The sequence below is a fragment of the Elephantulus edwardii genome, unplaced genomic scaffold (assembly GCF_000299155.1).
Source record: "Elephantulus edwardii isolate Elephantulus edwardi_28Jun2011 unplaced genomic scaffold, EleEdw1.0 scaffold00022, whole genome shotgun sequence".
In the NCBI taxonomy this organism is placed as follows: domain Eukaryota; kingdom Metazoa; phylum Chordata; class Mammalia; order Macroscelidea; family Macroscelididae; genus Elephantulus; species Elephantulus edwardii.
The window spans coordinates 23,293,631-23,303,116 of NW_006399772.1; the positions used below are offsets into that span (position 1 = coordinate 23,293,631).

Below are 9,486 nucleotides of genomic sequence, written 5' to 3' on the forward strand. Positions count from 1 at the left end.
AGGATGTGCTTTGTCAAGAAGTATATGGATATTTTTAATTAATTATAATGTTTTTAATAGTAATATAATTGTCAATAAGATTTTAATGGTCAGCTTATTTGTTTATTTACTTAATTCTATAGTACTCTGGTGACTTAATGGCAAGAAGCTGTGCTCAAACCCAAGGCATGCTATTCGGATCCAACAGCTAATTGGCTGGAGAATGGGTAGTCTCCTCCTGTGTGATATACTGCATCTGAAAAATCTGTTGGAGGGTCAGCTGTGGATCGTTGATACCTTGACAACACACAACAACAAAACATTGCAGTTTGTGTGAAAGTTTTCTGAGTAAATTGTCTTTCCACAATTTATGCAAGTTTTGTTTCATAACATGAGTTGTCATCTCTTCCATGATTTTAACCTAGAAGTTTGGCTGCTGCTGTGTGTTCAGCCCCATGGCCTCTGTGAGCATTCCTGTCCCGGGGAGGTCAGGGTAAATTAGTGCTGATGAGTCCTTATTCACACAGCTTTGTCCAATCTTCTAGGTGCTGTTTGAGGGTGGAGGTTTCATTGCCTGAATGGACCCCACTGAGGCTGTGGAGAAGGTAGAGTTTTGGTGAGTAGACCTGCCGTTCACCTCCACATTAATTATATCTTGCTACTGACTTGGGATGGGGTTCAGCTTTCTTTTGGATCCAGCTGGTGCTACACTTGTAGGGTAAACCTAATTACTGCCTGTATGTCCTTGAACAACTCCACCCTCAGCCTTGCCAACACAACTGGGCACGGGTATTGGAACAGCTACCAGGTAAATGAAGAAACATTAGTTCTTTGCTCAGTTTTGCCAACACAGGTAGTTGGGGCAGCAGAGTCCCACTTCTAGTTTTTGAAGGAATGTGAAGCTTAAAATCAACTCCTCCTTGCTGAAACACCTGACTGGAGGTATCTTTTTCTTTTGGGCAGTAGAGTGTTGGCTAAAGTAGAGCGGTATTACAAGAAAGTCTTCTCTTGTTGGAAATGTCCTTGTCCTTTTTGTTAGAGGAAACAGGTTTCCTTCAACCTTGTCTGTGCTTGTTGGCAGTTTTGGAACAGAGTCTCTGAAGAGCCCTGTTGGAGATATGTAGGAGACAATAAGGAAAGCCACTTCCTTGTGTTATGTCTCAAGTTCTAATGACCCCAGGAGCTCGTCTGCTTTTTTCCTGCCTTTCAGCATTTTCCAGGGATTACTGGCTGTGTTTCTCTAGGGTTCTTTAATTATAAAGGAGAGAAACTGAGCAGAATGGAGGTATATTACTCTGGCTAAAAAGAAAAACAAAACCTATTGCTGTTGAATTGGAACCAACCCACAGCTGACCTACGAATGGATTTTTGGAAGCTGTAAATCACACTGAAGGAGAGTGTTCTCTTTCTGCTGAGGAATAGCTGGTGGGTTCAAACCAGTACTCCTTGGATTGATAGCACAGCTCCTTAACCCCTAGGCTACCAAGCTGGAACTAGAAGTCTATTTACACAGAGGAAGATATTTGAATGACAAACAGACACATGATGAAATATTCCAAATCACTGGCAATAAGAAAGATGCAAATCAAAAGCACAATGAGGTACCATCTCACTCTAGTAAGAGTGGCAAAGTTTAACAGGGTAGCCAGTAATGTTGGAGAGGATGTGATGAGAAAGGAATTGTATACATTGTTGGTCTTATATGTGAGTCGTCTACAACTTTACGGCACTTAACAACAACAGCAGCAACAACAACAACAACAACAACAACAATGAGAGAGCTCTGTTGTCCTAGTGGATAGAAAATTATGATACCAAGCCAAAGGTAGGTGATTTTACTCTGTGGCCCTCAGGCCTGGTTTTAATTGGTTTTGGTCAAACATTCTTCTAAGTGGTATATCATTGGTTTGTCTATTTGCTATACAGAGGTAACTCATGGCTATAGTGATGCTAAACACTATGACACTGATATGCCAAATGCGATAATGGTTACCCATGGCGGACAGTGTTTGGTGGAGCTCCCCGATTAAAACAAGCTTAGAAGCAGTAGTGGCATCCACTTCCAAAGCAGCTTGCCTCCAGAAACTCTGTGAACTTGTAGAAATGATGAAATTTCTATAAGTGTTCAGGTCTTTTGTTCATAGGGTTATTATGAGTTGTCTATGACTTAACTGCACTTAACAACAACATACATTGTTGATAGGATTGTAAAATGGTACAACCATTCTGGAAGGCAGTTTGGCACTTTCTCAAAACGCTGAACATAGAAATTCCATGTTGTTGTTGTTGTTATGTGCCATCGAGTTGCTTGCAACTCATAGCGAACCTATGTACAAGAGCCCTAAATGCCATTCTATCCTGTGCCAACCTCGCTGTCTCAAACACACTCATTCCCACCACTCCACTCACAAAACCAATCCATCTCATTGAGGGTCTTCCTGTTCCGCGTCATCCCTTCACTCTCCCGAACATGATGTCCCTCTCCAAGGACCAGTCCCTCCTTGCAACATGCCCAAAGTATGTCAGGCAATTTTTCAGAATCCTTGACTCCAGGGAACATTCTGGCTTCACCCTCTCCAGGACAAACCTGTTTGTTCTCCTAGCAGTCCATGGTATATTCAACACTCTTCTCCAGCACCACAGCTCAAAGGCATCAATTCTCTTTCTATCATCCTTATTCACTTTCCAACTCTCCAATGCATAGCACATAATTGCACACCTTAGTCTCCAGCCTGACGTTGTTTTTCAGTACTCTTGAGTGGTCCCTCTCAGCTGACTCCAAATGCAATTCGTCTCCTGATTTCCTGGCTGCTGTTACCAAAAGTGTTGACTGCGGCTCTTGGGCCAAGAAACAAAAATTGTGCACTGGTCCTGGAGTACACATCCCTCTCTCCTGGGAAGCCATCCTCTTGCATCAGCACCAAGCTGCAAATGGAAGACAAGCGGTATTAACCCACAAGAAACCAATCCTGGAGTGAGTGGAAGTTTAAAAGCAAGGACTTTTTCTCAGAAACATCCAGGAAAAGAAGCTGTACTTGACAGTTGTACTTGTTGTTGTTAGGTGGCTTCGAGTCATAGACGACTCATAGCGACCCTATGAATGAAAGGCCTGAGCACTGTTTGTACATAGAGTTTCCAGAGGCAAGCCATTTCGGGAGTGGATACTTCTCCTGCTTCCAGGCTTGTTTTAGTTGGGAAGCCCCAGCAAACACTGTCCACCATGGGTAACTATTACCATGTGTGGCACATCAGTGTCCCAGTGTTCAGCATCACAGCAACCATGAGTTACCTCTGTACAGCAATGCACAGACCAGTGCTATACCACCTAGAAGAATGTTTGACAGGAAAAAAATTTGAACCTGGCCTGAGGACCACAGATTAAAGTCACCCACCTTTGGCTTGGTAGCATAATTTTCTGTCCACTAGTCATACTGACTGCATCCTAAGAGACTGACAGCAGCATGATATGGTCAGAATCAAAGAAATCCGGATGGCTTGAGACTTAGGCCATCACACCAGGGGCTGGTCAATGGGAGACGGGTGTTGAATGTTGAAGGCAAAAGTAGGAAAGGTGGATTAAAAAAAAAATCGCAAACAAAAAACCAAACAAACATGTAGTGGTGTGGATAGCAACATTGAATATTCCATCTGCTCTTTTCTGAGGAATGCTTGTCTGTCAGATACTATTATATATATTTAAAAATTGAGATAGACTAGGAAGAAGGGTTGGCCATCCACTTCCAATATTACAGGCCTTTGAAAACCCTATGTACAATAGAAATTCCATATAACCCAACTATTCCACCACTTGGAATATACCCTGTGAATATAAGAATTGAGGCGCAGATGGAGATTTGGACTTTAATGTTCATAGCAGCATTATTCACCATCGCAAGAACATGGAAATAGCTCAAATGTCCAACCACAAATGAACGGATTGAGAAATTATGGTACATTCACACAATGGACTACTATGCAGCACGCGGGAACAATGATTTTGTACATTTTACCTAACTAGGGAGGGACTGGAGAGCATTATGCTGAGTGAATGAACTCAGTCCCACAAGGATAAGTATTCTAGAAAACCATTGTTGTAGAATGAGTATAAGGATCCCAGAGGGGTGGGAGAGAGTGGAAGCAGAGGGCTGAGGATATACAGGGGCAGGGGGAGATTAATCATGGGGTTGTACAATTTGATGGGTGGGGATGAGAGAAATTTAAAGAATCTGTTCTTGAAAACAGTGTATTTAAATTTTGTAAATAAACTAGTATAAAATTAAAAAATAAATAAAAATGCAAGCATTCTCAGAAAAAAATAATTTGCATTTAGCACACAGAAATTTTCTATAACTTAAAAAATAGGGAAGGTTTTTATTTCTGCATATGTGATATTTCATAGGATTGTTGGTATTCTTTTTTTGTTATCTCCTGGACAAAGTATTGCTTCTGGGGAAGAAGTGTTGACTTGATTTCAGCTTATTTGTAAATGAATTCAGCACATGTTTTTTTTTTCTGTTTCTCAAAGTAATGTAATGCACTTCTGTTTCGTACTCTGACAATTTTAATGCGTATTAATGCTTTCGTGCTGGTGTAGGTTGTTGTTTTTTAAATCACCTATTTAAGGAACTTTCATTCATGAATGAATGTTGTCCCTTCTGCATGCTTATAAAAAAGAGCTACATAACTATTTAAATTAGGAATAATATTAGGCACACTTCTGGTTAAAAACTTCAATAAATGCCGTGCCCTAGTGCATAGATGATTCAAGGTGTGAGGGTCAGGTAGTGAAAGAGGCTCTAAATCATCTGAGGCCCTTTGCTTTTTCCTTCTCCAAAGTGCAGAGGATCTCATACATCCTCATTACTATGACTTTCTAGGTCAGTGAAAAGGCTGCAATCCTGAATATTTTAAAAGAAATATGACTTTAATGTTTTCAAGCTAATGTCTCAAAAAATTTTCTGGTAGAAATTCTGATGAATGCTTTAATTAACTGATGTAATACTGTAGAATTAGAATGCCAATGATCTGTAGGCAGATGAAGTTCTAAATAATTTTTGGAACCTTTTTTCTTTCAAACATTTCCTTCTAAATAAGTGTGTAGGCAACTTGTCCTTCATGCACTATCATGCTTCCTGCAGACAGATCACTAGGTTGGAAGCACTGAGGGATGCAGGCTGGAGTAAGGAAGGGCATAACATTACATAAGACACAAACATAGACTGGGGTAAGGACACAACATTAAATAAGACACAAATATTAGTCTCATGAACTTCAGATTTCCATGAAATTACTATGAATCAGTTCAGACTCACAAATAAATCAGCAAACGGAGTGGGTCATCTCTGACACACTAGTGTCCATTGCTGCAGTGACTGCCAATCCGCCAGATTGAGAGACTTCCTCTCCTTCACTGTCCCTCCACCTTCCCCAGCATGATATCTGCAAGCAACACACAAAAGGATGTGAGATGAAGCTTTATGATGCATGATTCCCAGGAGTACTCTGGTCACACTTTTTCCAAGACTTCTGTCTGTTCTTTTGGCAGTGCAGCGAATACTCAGTCATCTTCTCCAACATCACAACTGAGAGGCATCAATTCTTGTCATCCTTATTCATTTCCAGCTCTCAGATGCATACCAAGTGATTGAAAAGACCATGAATGAGGCACACTTTAGTCCTCAAAGTGATTTCAAGCCATCTCAGTAATTGGGCCTCTATGGAAGTAAGTTATATAATTACACCTTTTAATGGTCCACTGGTAAGGAATTGAGCTGCGTATGAGAGAAAGATGTCAATCTCCTTTCTTACACTTTACTGCCTCAGAAACCCACTAGTGGGCCAGTTATGAGTTGGTTTTTACTTTGGATCATTTAATATCAGCAATAATTTAATCCTTTTGTGATTTCTGACCAGAGCAAAAACCGTAAAAGGCATTTCAATGCACCCTGTCACGTTCGAAGGAAGATTATGTCTTCCCCTCTGTCCAAGGAGCTGAGCAAAAATATAAGGTGTGGTCCATGCCCATTCGAAAGGATGATGAAGTTCAGGTTGTACAAGGGCACTATAAAGGTCAGCAAATTGGCAAAGTCATTCAGGTTTACAGGAAGAAATGTGTCATCTCCATCGAACGAGTGCAGCGAGAAAAAGCTAATGGCACAACGGTCCATGTGGGCATTCACCCCAGCAAGGTGGTTATCACTGAGCTAAAACTGGATAAAGACAGAAAAAAGGTCCTTGAATGTAAAGCCAAATCCCGCCACATTGGAAAAGAAAAGGACAAATACAAGGAAAAAACAGTTGAGAAGATGCAGGAGCAAAATATTAACACAACTTCATTAAAAACTAATAATGAAGAAAAAATCATACTCATCTGTTCTGAACACATGGTACTTAGCAGCAGCAATTAGGAAGAAGCTTTGTTCTTCCATTTCCTATTATCTTTATCAAGAAACAATTAGTCAACATTGAAATATAGACTGATATGGAACCACACTCTAGAAAAGTAAGAAGGAAGAAAAGAATCAGAGGTTAAATGAAGAAAACCATCATCAAGATCATAAAAACAAAAAATAGTTTCTAAGACATTTGTATGTCTTTATGGAATAGATAATTATATGCAAAATATAAAAAAGACTGATTTAGACAAGGGTGAGAATATTCAAATATAAAAAAGTTATTTTCTAAAATAAATACATTAAATTTAATAGAGGCAAAATAATTTGAAATATATTTTCTATGCACATAGATCACAAAGAACACCTGTACTTTCAGGAGTACTTTTGCAAAGTTATTTCAAGAACTTTCTCCAACTTGTAGAATTTGTTGCAAGAGAATGTAATATTGTAGAACCATTTACACTGGTGTTCATCTTTATTCTTATGAAAATATAGTACAGTAGATATTTGAAAGTAAACCTTTGCATAACTTGGGCCAAGCCAAATTTTGTGTTAAGTGAAATTTTCAATTACTTCATAATCCTTACCTCCAAGGAACAGGCTGGTTTCACCCTCTCTAATATGAACCTGTTGGTTCTCCATGGTATATTCAATACTCTTCTCCAGCACCATGACTCAAAGGCATAAATTATCTTTCAATAATCCTTACTCATTGTGTAGGTTTCTCATACATAGCAAGTAATTACAAAGACCATGGCCGGGATCAGGTGCACCTTAATCTCCAGACCAGTATCGTTACTCTTCAGTACTCTGGAGAGGTCCCTAACAGCAGAATTTTCCCAATGCCATTTGTCTTTTATTTCATGGCTGCATTTCTCTAATGTTAACATCCTAAACAACCGTAGTTTTTTTACTTAAAAGAGTAACATGGATACAATATTACGTATTTATTTTAAAGATTTCCTTTAAATTTACCTACTTGTTTTACTAATGAATTTAGGCTTAATCTCTTTAGAAGTCCATCCTCCTATATTGGAACTTTAAGACAGTGATAGTTAAGTGGTAGAATTATCACTTTTCATTCAGTAGCCTCTGTTGTAAATGTACCTTCAACTGCTAAGTGTTGGTTGATGATTTTACTCTAATATTAAATACATTTATTTGTAGCTTCCAGACTATGTCAGTCATACTAAGAAGGTCTGGCAATCTACTATGGAAAATAAATTAGAGAACCCAAGTTTATAGTCTTGATACCGTCTTCTATTTATGACTTCATATCACATTGGCACCATGCACATTATTTTGTATGAAAAATTAATAAATCTTACAAACATTATAAAACACATTTTTATTTAATTTTCACAAAGAAAATATTCAAAGCTTAGAGAGGTGACACGGCTTCCCAGTTGTATTGGCTGTAAATGACAGTAAGATTTTAACTAATATCTACTTCTTTTACCTTTGAAGAAGCTCTGATGTCTTAGTCTGAAGGATGTTGTATTGTTAACCCAAAAGCTGAGCCTCTTTGCTGGCTCGAACCCATGACTGGACACAATAAAGACAGTCTTCTCTCCTATGATTTACAACCTAGAAACCCAGGAAAGGGTCAACTAGGAGTCAGTTACAATCCAAATAGAAATAGGTTTACATTTTACTTCAAATGCTATCATGAATATGTGAAAATAAATGACAAGTTTTCAAAAATAAATACACATAATCTTGGAATATGATTAGTCATTCAACAAATATGGTTAAAGAAATAAAGGGAGGAGCTAAATTGGATTTTTTCTTCATTTAAAAAATAATATATGCTCTTGAATGGATCTGTCCACTGAGCTCATACTTGTAGGCATGAAAACATGGCAAAATGTAATAAATAGACATTTTTAATGGTGGAAAATATACCCTTCACTCCATTCACACACATATGCACACACAGTTTACCTTCTAACAAATTCTTTTTTAGAGTATTGCTAATTACATCTTCAGTGTTATTTATTTCCCTGGGAAGAAAGAACCTCAAAGTAAACAAAGCAAGCTGATTGTATGCATCCTTAAGTATTTTATCTCAAGCTAAAGGTCATTTTCTATTTTCACCTTCCCAAACTCAATACCAAAAAGCAGTCTCTAAACAACAAAGAAATGGGGGCAATACACCTGTCCAAAGGGAGTGTTTACAAAGAGTGCATGCTGGTGAGTGTCTCAAAAATATCGATCTTAGAAAGCAAATGGAATAGCACATTGATCTAGGAAGAACAGAAGGGCAGTGAGAGCAATGAAAACAGGTAGACAGATGAGACTTAGCAAGAAAGAAGACCAAAAGGTCAAAGAACAGAGCTTTTCAGGTGAAGTTAATGGAATTTTGATCAGATAGTCTTAACTTAAAAGTATTAGACAAAAATCATCAACAAATAATAAAGTATGAGGGTTTTGAGGAAAATATTGAAGGAGAGGAAAGGGCTAAGCTTGGTTGAATGTATTGTAGCGAAGCCCCTAAATAATGAACCCTTGAGAGATCATGAATTCCCATGAAAATACATTTTTGTTTTCTTACACGTAAAATAAAAAAAAAAAACCACCAACCAAAACCAAAACATGGTGTCATATCAGTGATAGCTACATTCCTGAACTATTGCTGCTTTAAGGAAGTCCTCGGGGAGCTTATTAAATAATGCATGTCACTGCATCTTCATCCCAAAGGGAGTCTATATTAGATTTGGGATTCACTGAAGACAATGACTTATAAAGTATAAATAGCCAACATCCTTCTTCACACGCACACATGACTTCAACATCATAAAAAAATCTCAATATATACTGACAGACAACAACAGAATATATTAAGCTTCTCTAAAATAAAAAAAAATACTGTATAGTTCTCCTCTTGTATACCATACCATTATGAGTAACTTTTCATATACACTTGCTATTTTATTTATTTGTGTGGAAGTTATTCTCATATATTTCTTTTTTTAATTTCTTTATTTTTCATTTCAATGAACATCTACAGAGATTTTGGAATTCCATTCATTCATTGTTGCACCCCTCTCCCCGCCCCCGCCCCGTTTGCTCCTCTCCTTAAAAAGCAAAAGAAAAACTCCCTCATTGGTAC

The 9,486-nt window shown here is 38.1% G+C and overlaps 1 pseudogene; it reads left to right on the forward strand.

The window, feature by feature from the left end:
- Positions 1–5,865: 5,865 nt before the first annotated feature.
- LOC102845106 lies at positions 5,866–6,386 on the forward strand (annotated as a pseudogene).
- The last annotated feature ends 3,100 nt before the right edge of the window (positions 6,387–9,486 follow it).